The sequence below is a fragment of the Rhopalosiphum padi genome, chromosome 2, assembly GCF_020882245.1.
Source record: "Rhopalosiphum padi isolate XX-2018 chromosome 2, ASM2088224v1, whole genome shotgun sequence".
Taxonomy (NCBI): domain Eukaryota; kingdom Metazoa; phylum Arthropoda; class Insecta; order Hemiptera; family Aphididae; genus Rhopalosiphum; species Rhopalosiphum padi.
This window is the reverse complement of record NC_083598.1, coordinates 30,565,369-30,577,083: the sequence shown is the minus strand read 5'-3', so window position 1 is coordinate 30,577,083 and position 11,715 is coordinate 30,565,369.

Sequence of the window (11,715 nt, the reverse complement as noted above, 5' to 3'; positions counted from 1 at the left end):
ACGACGGTAGGAGCGCGACGCGGCGGCGGTCGTCGTCGTCCTAGTTCGGGGGTTGCCGACGGATTTTATTTCGTTATTATTATTTTAGATTTTTTCCTCTCTTTTCGCGTTTAACGTTCGCGTCGCCCGTGTGTGTGCGTCGCGCATCGGTTGATCAATACAAAGACGTAGTCCGAGGCAGCAGTAGACGTGGGGGTGTGATTGTGTATGTGTGTGTGTGTGTGTGTGTGTGTGTGTGTGTGTGTGTGTGTGTGTGTGTGTGGGTGGTCGGGGGTTGGAATGAACGATATATACGGGGGTTAAACGGGTACGCCGAAACACCCGACTCCGCCGCGGGTTCGACCCGGTCAATGGCGTATACATAATAATGTAATATGTATATAACGCGTACATATATTATGCTGCACAGGGTGAATGGTCGGACACGCTCGCCCGCCGTTACGTACTTTTCACTATGTTAATATTGAATGTTTTTGTATTTTTACATAGCTCGTATGAACGCGCTCGAAGTCCACATTTTCGAGCACAAATTATTTATGGCGTACAGACTTTTCGGACGTGATGGAGTTATTAATCGTTTATTCTTCAAACGAAATGAGCGCCATCTTATCTCGCCCATTCTCGTGCTTATATTATGCTTCTATGCATCATATTTAAAATGATTAAAAATTGAATAGAAATAACGCTATACCTATCTATTTGGCTAAACATGACTGTGCAGGTTGACATAAAATCATAACATCATATTAATATTGATATTTAATTTCCTATGTGTCAAAATGATTATAAAAAAAATGTCCTGCCAAACAATTCGCAGTAAAAATAAGACGCGAAAATAATGGGATAGTCGCAAGACTGCACTCTACTTGAACGTGCACTTTTATATATTATAAATCCATATAATATGCTATATTCAAAAATATATTCATTAAAAAAACAAAAAGTTTAATTTTAAACTATTCCAAAATCGAAATTTAAAACAAATATACACGCGTATAAGGATAAGTCAAGTGGAGGTGAACGCGGTCGGAAAACTACCCTGTATACACATTACACAGGCTACGTGACGTCACGACAACAGGAACAGCAGCAGCAGTAGCAGTGTCAATGATATTATGCGCTTGCGCTCGCTCGCCCGCGACTCCAGTGCCGGTTGTATTATTACGATACACGCATAATATAGTAGCCGTGCCGACGCCGCCGCCGCGAAACAGGCGATTCTCCACGGCCATTAATGGAGACGAAAATCCTCCCGTTTCGCCCGCCGCCCATCACATCATCTGCGGCGGCGCGTCGCGTAAATATCGTACCTACGATATAGGTAATATTATTTTTCGCCGAAAAACGAAAAAGCTCTTTGAACGAACGCGACCCCGCACGAGTACTATATACGCACTGCTGTATCCCCATTGATGAATTTTTTTATTTCACGAGTGCGTAGGTTTTTCACGCTGAACGTAAATAATATGTAATTTTATGCAAAAAAAAAATTAGTTAGCACAAAGTATAATATTTTATACTATCGTCGTTGTCGCCGTCCTCGAGGCTACTATAATATATAATATATACTACGGTACTCAATGCGAGGGTGTTTCTAAGTTATTCGTCCGTTAAATCTATTATCGATCATAACCGTTTAATAACGTATAATACTATAATCAATAATTATTAAAAATATTTTTCAAATAAATAGTAGATCTACATATTTTATTAAATGCTTTATATTTTATATACCGGTACATTATATTGACAATATAATAGTTATTCCGCGGCAAGTATAAATATGGATTTTTCCATCACCGTATCTATCGAATAATCTATTCTACAATTTATTCTCGTTACTATAGTTGCATTCGTTCGTTCATTTATTTTTGTTTTCAATACTTAGTTCGTATTTCTTTTTTCTTTTTACTTTTATTAATCATGTGCTAAGGATTCAACAGCGATGGTTATTAGCCTACTTAAAACTAGGTTTACAGGTTTTAAGTAGATAAAACAGAACAAAATTACTTACGATTTTCACTTGAGTTTACATTACAAAATAATATACATATTATATTTTGCTTCGGTTTTTGCTATTATGTATATAATAAAAATTTTAAAAATGAATGTTGAGTTACAATTTTTTGTAAATATTTTATGTTTTTATTACATATTGTGGCAAACATAACTCTATAAATATTCATACATTTTTATTTATTTATTACATAAAAACCAATGTGCTAATAATAATATTATTGGGTACGTAGGCATACAACAATAATTATTATTATGATATTATGACACGCATCCGTCTGACCTCGCAGACGCGAGTGTACCGAGTTTGACTATGCATTACGCCGTGTCACTAAAAAAATACGTCAACAATTTATTATAATGTATAGGTCTTTTATTTTATGTAAATCAAATATTTTGTTTAAACCATCACTCTTTTTAACTTTATTTCGTGGCTCTTACGATAATTCTTGATTTTATTGAACTATAGGTATATGTCATAAGTCAAATAAAAAATATATAATTAAATACCTACTTTATGCACAGGGGCGTATTTAAGGGAGAGACCCACAGGCCCTGTGCCCACCCCCTCCCCCCAATTCACCGTATTTTATACTTATTTTTATTACATAATATATTTTACAACTCTACGCCGCATGTACGCAAATTTGAACTTTTTGTCTGTAACCACCCCCCATAAGACATTTCTAAATACGCCCCTGTTTATGCATTTAACGCTGAACACGTCATTGTTTCATCGTTGCACAAAACTGCCTTTAAATAATCACTACCGACCAAAAAACATATTTTTATCAATTTAATTGACACAAAACAACATTTTATTGTTTTAAAAAGTCATCTCATTTTATAGCATAGCGATCAAAACAGATTTCATGTTTTATATTACTAAGAATGACTTGAAGCTAGTATCAGGTAGTTGTATTAAGCCAGTGTGGCTTAAACTCAAATTATGTAATAAAATATTTTACTTTTATTTCCTTATTATAGTAACTAATCAATATTTTATTGGATAATACAGTTCTAAATAAATGTTAAACCTTTATATATTTGCATTAAAAATAAAATACTTAATATCATTTTTAGATGTGACACAAATAATCAGTTACGTGTACAAATATATATTTGCATTTCATATTGTAATATGCAAAATGATTCACCTTGCATGTTTACCTCGTTATTTCTTATAATAATTTATTAAAATTCCGATTGTTGAAACTTTTAAGTATATATCTTGAGTCTTCAGAATAATATTTTCAAACACTAAAATGTTTTACACTACCTATTTGAAGTTTGATCCGTGCAAAAAAAATTATTTTTTATCAAATGAGTATTAAAATTTTTTACTGTAAATTATGAAGTAGATAATTGTTTTAAAATGTTGTTGTACCTATACCAGAATTCAAATGATTAGTTTTTGGTATGTGTATAAAGCATACATTCTATAGATAATATTCCTTAAAAATAATTTTACAAAAGTATAAAATATATGAAAGTGATATTTAATTTAATACTTATTTTACTCAGACGATTTAAAAATATATAAAATGTTGATAAATTAATATAATTTTCAAATCATCATATTATAATCTGTATTAAACCCTATTGACAAATTGGACCTATTATCCTCAGTAAACAAAGTATTAACTTCATACACGATATTTTTACAGGAATATTTTAACGGAGAACCAAAACGATATGCTATAATATTTAAGGTGTATGATATGGCCATATTAAATTTTTACAAATTAAAAAAATACTCCTTTTCCTATAAATTGTTAAGTAAGTGAGTCTTTTGAACATTTTTATAAGTCTAAATCGAAATTCTAACGAATACTTTTTGAGTTATTCTACTTTGTATAGTAAGAATCATAATTCTACGTCAAAACATCCCTGTAAAAATATCTCACCCGTAATATCCTCGGTAGAATATCTCAAAATCAAATATTATCCCGGGAAAAATATTCCGTAACAGATTATAATCTGAGTAAGAATGCAAAACATATAATTTAACATATTTTTAAACTGAATAATATTTTTAATTATTTAAATAAGTTGCTGATAAACAACATTTTATATGAAGAATTACTATTTATATAATATTATATCATAATTATGATTAACTATTTTAAAAAATTCATAAAAAACTGTGGAAGAAAAAAATGTGAAAGAAAAAAATTGCAAGAAAATGGTAGCTGCAATACACGATGCTATTTTTAAAATAATGATTTTCACACATCACTTTGAATAAAATGGCGAACATTTTAATTATAACCACAGCTTTTATATTAGACTTAGAGGTTAAAGTTTTTAATTAATATTCATGCAGAATATTTTGTCATAGAATATTTTTTCGGGGATATTTTATCAGAGATATAATGACTGGGATATTTTTACCGTGATATTTTGACGTGTAACCCAACGTTTTATACTTTTATCGTCTAGAGTGAAAATAGGGTGTGGTCAAAGGATGCTAGAGCTCTTTAACGTAGATTTAGGTCAGAAGGATATATTTATAATTTAATTTTCATTGCATATTTTAACACTCTAAAAATGATTAATCATTTCTTATATATGTTAAGAACTAGTGATTCTGAATAGCATAACGATTCTAAATTCATATATAAATTATTTTTTTAATCATTCAATGTGCCTTTATAGAGTTCTTATTTTCACGCGAGTATCTAAAAATATATTTTAATTAAACTATATTTTTTCGAAATAACCTTTCTTTTGTAATTTATTATAGGGTGCCTTGAATAAATGTACGTAGATTTGGTTAATTTTAATTTTATATTTATTTAATATTTATATTGTAAAAGTATAAATTATCATTACATAATATAAACATAATATATATGTATGAACTAAATTACCACAAAGATAAATAAAAAATAGGTAAATGGGTACCAAACTGCTGTACATAATATGTCTATTATAGATATGTTAAATTTGAATTCAATTATGTATTTTTGCATAGGAAAAACGATTTTGGTCGAAATCAGCCTCTATCACCAAGTGATATGGTTTTTTTTTACTTAAAATAGTTCTATTAAATAGTATTTAACCTTATTAAAATAAAAATTATTTATTTTACTTTTGGTATAATAGTAGGTTGGTATATACTCGTAATTTTTCCGAAAATATTGCATTTATTATTATATTATTAGTATTAAATTATTAAATGAATATATATTTATACCTTGTTATATCAACTTATATAATTCAGTATCTTCTTCTTGTTAATACCGTACAAGGTACAACAGTAAAATAGATTCGTATAGTACCTATAAATAAATAATATTTTAAAATAAATCAAAAATGTAATTGTGTATAGTAAAATGTATAATATAAAATACATAACAGTTTAAATTCTCGAGAAAAATGTTAATAAATCATAACAAAATAATTAACATATCGTTATTTATCATTCAAATAAGTAATTTCGTCCAAATTTGAACTTAAAATGTATATAAAAAATATTTACCTTTATAAATTTTTGAGATTATAATATGTTTCAGTGTAAACTTTGTATTTTCAAAACTAAGATACAAAAATAAAGTTTTTATACATTTGTAACTACAAAATAGTTTGCAATTTTTTGCGATTTTGATGAATTTCGTAAACATTTTTACTTCAAATGCACATAAAAAAAATAATAATAATATAAATAATATTTTTATATAGATGTATATAAAAATAACTTTTGTAGGCTCTTGTATTAAATTTTAAAGAAAAAAAAATTAAAGCAAATAAGTCTACATCGATATTTAAAAAAAAAAATCTAAAATATATTAAAAAATTCCATGCCTATAAATAACACCAAGAGTTAAAAAAATTTGATCATATAATGATAATAATAATAAGCATTTTGTATAATTTCAAATATCTGATTGTTTTTTTTTTTAATACCTACAATATCAAAAACTGTTTACATATAAATTAAACAACAAAGAAACGTGTATTCAATGTTTAAATATTAGGTGCAAAATCCAAAATTTTTATGAATTTCTAACAACATAATAATTTACTAATTTTCGCAATTTTTATGAATTTTGTCAAAAGTTTAACTTTAAATGCTTAAAAAAAATATCATAGTTATAGATTTTCGACTAACTAAGAAATTAACAGCTTATCTCCATAAGTTTTCTCTCATTAAGCTTTGTATTCAATTTTCAAATATTTCTACCCTAAATAACTTAAAAAGAGTTTAAAAAACATTGAAAAATGTATCATAAATAAAAACAATAATTTAAATATTTAGTGAAAATTTCAAGTATCTACGGTTATTTTTTTCGAGTTACGAATACATAAAAAAAAAAAAAATCAATTTTGCTGAAAATTGGATTTGCCTAAAAATTCCCGTTTTTCCTTACTTTTTTGTTTGTTTTAACTTTTCCTAATTATAAAAATAAAAATAATGAGAATTTTAATATTTTGACCTCTTTAAAGTACAAACTAAATCCAATTTTATATCCAAAACCACCCCTATTTTTGAAAATTAATGCATTTTATTTACAACTTATCATGTATACATTCTCAGAAAAAACCACATCGTTGTAAGAATAATAAATTTAACACTTCGCTCAGAATTTAAAATAAAAATATTAAATATCACCGTTATTTTATATGTTAAATTTTGTATAAGATTACGAACAAAGCGATTATTGTATTGGTTTTATAAAATCATTATGTGTGTTTTTTTGTATCTGCATTAACGTTTTGACATAAAGTGACTTTTGATAACAAAACAGATCTAGTATTTACTTCAAAAATTAATCGAAAATAAATTCTTATTTCCTCACTGCTAGAAATATATTTATAGTTTTCGCTACCACCAGTACTTAAACTTCGTTTAAAAATATTTTAAATGTTTTACCTATTTGTTTTGAACATAATATAAATTATAATTACAGTAAAATTCCGTTACAACGAACTCCAGGGGACCACATTTTTTTTTTCGTTATAACGGAAATTTCGTTGTAACGAAAATTCGAATAAGTACTTTATAAGCCCAGCTTTTCGGCAAGGGACTTACGTTATAACGGGATTTTTCGTTGCCTTGATATTCGTTATAACGAGAATTTATTGTATTAGATCTTGGATGTCTATTACTGCATATTTTTTTTTTTTTTATGATGAATTGAATTTTTTCAAAGTATTTCATAAAATACATCTTTTTCAACCTAGAGAATTACTTTAGAAACCTCATAATATTAAAAAAAAGTTATTGCTGAGAGGTAATCAAAAAAATCAATCTTTTAAACCAATTTTTTTACCCAAAATTTAAATTTATTTAATTTTTTTTTTTTGCTTTTTACAGCATTTAGCTATAATACACGAAATATCTTAAATGCAGGGCCGACATGTGCCGATGGTGCGTAACTTTCAGACTGAAGTAATCCAGTCCCTTGGAGAAATTTCAAGCAATATAGTGTACATGCTATCAGGTCAAATCTACAGGATAAACAATTTCAAAGGTGGAAAGTCATGTCCTAGAGAGGGGTGTTATGGTAGAATAAGTGTACGTTAACCAATTCATATGGATCTCAAACAAAGGGTTCTTCTCGAGTAATGAATAGTCCGATGTCCTAAAAGCATCGATGAATTAAATGATTAATCGTGTAACGGATGGGCGCAGCGTGGGTGCATATTTAAAACTTGTATAGTAAGAATAAAATTATAAAAACTACCAGATATGCCAAGACACTTGTCCACAAACAGAGCTATTGCGCAATTTGTTTAATTCGTCTTATCGCCAGATCCGTACGATGATAACTAATCTTTTTCTCCAAAATAAATTATTTGAAGTATTTAAGGAAGTTATTGCCTAACGGTTGAAGACAATAATTATAATACACAAAATTGCTGTGTGGACATTGACATTGTCGTAATAGAAAAGAATAAAGACTGTGGTCTCATTCTAGACACAACAATTTGTTGGAAAACAAATGACCCAAAATAACGCACGGAAAGATAGTGCAGTGAATGAATAAAAGAAAAGTATCTATGAACCGTGCATTTCATGGCTTCAGCAGTAATACCGTATCACAAGTTGGGAAGTATTTGGACTTTAATTTGGAGCTCAGGATTCTTAAAATCATTCTTCCGATCATATAACCTCGCTACTGATGACCTTGTCAAAATATGCCTATCTATTATAAAGGACTCAATATACAAGATAAATTAACATTTATGTTCATAATACTAAGTTTGTTTTTCTGTTGTTTTCTTTTCCGCTTTGCTATGTCCAAGTTTTATTTAAATATTTTATTATTTGTTGAATTTTAAGATCATCATAATGTGATTTAATAAATTATTGAATTTTAAGCCACATATTTTAGGAATAAATTACTAACGCTTGTTCACTCATATTGTAAATTAAGAAATATTTATTTTTGTTGTAAATTTAAAACTATTTTATGTATTTGAATATTGATTAGTAATAAATGACTAATAATTAGTATGCTGTGTCTTTTGGAAAACCCACTTTAAATAAAAGTAGTTTCTCTCTCTCTCTCTCTCTCTATGAAGTCTAGATTTCAAATCTGTAAACTTATTTCGCATATATTTGCAAATAATAATTATTTTTAGATTTTGCAGCGAATTTAAAGATATTTATAAGATTAGTATTATATTATTAATTTTAAATACCTACGTACTTTATTAACTCAATTTCCGTGGAACGGCGCTTTTCGATTAATTCAACTTTTTAATTAATTTAGATCGTCAAAGGAAATATAAATCTATAAATATCAACAAAATCATAATAATTTAATAAAATCCTTATATTTAATATACTTATTTATTTTAATAAATAAAAAAAATTAATTTTTAAACTTTTGTATTTTTATAGTGAAAGAATTTTAAATACATAAAATATAGATATTTTATTAACTATTATCATTTATATTTTTTTTTTTTTTACATATAATTATTGAATAATCTATAATACATTTTAACTTTTAAAAAACATAACAACTTACAAAATTACCTACTCATATTATAAACATAATACCTAACACGCCAATATAATATGATCTATTTAATTGAATTTTGCTGATATTTTTTGTTAGCTATTGATATAAAAATATATGGAATGAACTGAAAAAATATTTAAATTAAGCTACTTTTTTAATACTTAAGTAACTTTATAAAAAAAAAAAAATTATTATTTTATTTTACGATTCCAAAAATTGAAAAATTAGTAATGCTAATACAATAAAATAAATAATAACGTACACTATTTCTGTGAATTGAATATTTAACAGCTAATTTAGTTTCAAATAAATAAATTACATTTTGTAAGCTTACAATATTATACCAAACTTATGATGTAATTCATTCACTGCGTCTTTGGTTTAATAAACACTGAATTATTATGACGTCTTATATATGCAAAACACTTTTATTCGAAACTGTGCTGCATATACACATGAAAACATGTAAATGTGAGATTCCGTTACATTAATGCCAACGCATTTTGTACACTATTTGGGCGGCAGATGAAGCATCGACTAATCGGTAAACACATTTAAAAACACATTTCCTTTTATCCGAACATTTGCTTTCATTATAAATAAACAACTACAAATATTATTATTTCCATACGATGGTTTTGTTTTTTTCTTATATCAGACAAGTCGCATTTGTTCTAAACGTGTGTCAAACGGGTGTCAGTAGCCGTCAATCAGACCCGCGGCGCAACGGTGGCCCGGCAACAGCTAATGGACCACCCGGTCTGTGTGATTTTTCGGCGATTCCTCCGGGGGGATGAAATAATAAGTGCGGTTTTCTCTCGACGTCGCCTCCGCAGTTTTGACAAGGATAGAGCGATAAAAAAAAAAAATAATAATAATAATAGTAAAAGAAAAAGGAAAAAAGTAAACGTAGAAGAATCGCGATCCCCATAGGTATATCAATTACACGCGCGGTGTCGCTGAATTAAAAATCATTTGTCCCTGGCCGGACGAGGAAATCCGTTTTTGTCTGAGAGTCGGCGAGGAGATGGTGGAATAGGAGGCCGGTTATTCGATCAAACGTCCCGTGAAATTGAATGTAAACACACGCGACTATTAAGTTACCCGCGACGTTAACGCGATATCCAAACACACACACATATATTATATTATATTTTATTAAATACACACATGAAATCTTATACGTTCGTACAAACACACGAGTGAATGTATATAATATATATATAAATTCAACGTCGCCGCCGGTGGATCTGATTGATAGTACTACCACGGCGGCGGTGTTTGTTTTTGAATTTGCAGTCGACCCCCGAGGGTCCGCCGAAGACTATACTACTAATATATAATATATATTTACTTACACGGTGGCGGTGGCAATAATATATAGACGTGATAGTACTTGTTGAGATTTTTGTGCTCGACGTCTTAGTTTTTGTTAGGTCTGCTCCCCCCTTCCTGTCCTGCCTGCCTGCCCCCCCCTCAAATCCAATCGCCTCTCTCGCGCCCACCACGGTGTACGCGATGACGACTGTGCCAGATGGTTTATACATCGACACCGGGCAATTATATATGTTACTCTGACGAGTGTCATATTATTATTATACATATTTTGACAGTCCCTGCGCATGTACCAAGCCGACATAAATTGTCTAATACGATAGCAATAAGACGTCGTTGTCGTGCAGAAAACTATTATGCGGGACGCCATCACACCAAAATACGCGTTCTAGAACGTCACCACACGCGTCTTTTACCCGATTTAAGACATTTTTTTGGTCTAAGTTCTCGTGTAATATCACGATATCATAATGATGTGCGACGCAACAGTGTGATAGATAGGCATTAGTATATGACGGTTATTTTTATGTATTTTCATTATCGTACGCGTTTAAAATTTTCATTGCGCCGTACCGCGTAGTTGTGTACACAAACCACAGATGTTAAATGTTAACCATTTTGATTGATATTTGGTAATGGTACCCGTGATTTGTATACAATAATTTACTGATATATTCATAATCCAAGTTTTTTTTATGTTAAATAATAAACAGAGAACAATTATTGCCAAAGCGTTAGTATCGTTCGTTTTATTCAGCTGATGTCATTATAATATCATAATTATAAGAAATAATATGATCCCGGTAAAATTATCTATTGCATGAAGCATAAATAATATATTTGGATACCAATTCGCGAACTATTCGGGTTACGGTACATGTTTTACTGACATGATCTGACCTACAATAATGATTTCGATTTGGTAGTAATTTAGGACACGAATAGAACTGTTGATTTTATGTCTAAAATATCTTATTCCGTTTCAAAAAAACTACGATCGATGCGTGTTTACGAAATCTTTTTGTTGTCGCATAAATAAATTACGTATTCAAATCATTCACAATAATGTTCGAAAACTCGTCAAAGTGGACAGGCGTGAACACACAAACACAAATATAACTTCTCGAAAAACGTTTCAAACCATTTTGAAGATAGTCCAACAATTCTTTTGTTTCCTGCCAAAAGCACTATTGTTAGCTAACCCATACTTTTATCGAGGTGTCACCATTTATCTGTGTTTTATTAATTTGACTGCCATTACACAGTGCAGGAAGGAACATTATAATCTGTGTTCAAAGTTCAATGCACTTAAATAATAATATTAATTTAATTATCAGCCAATCATAAATATATTATAATGTATTAATATACAAGTATTGCAAGTATA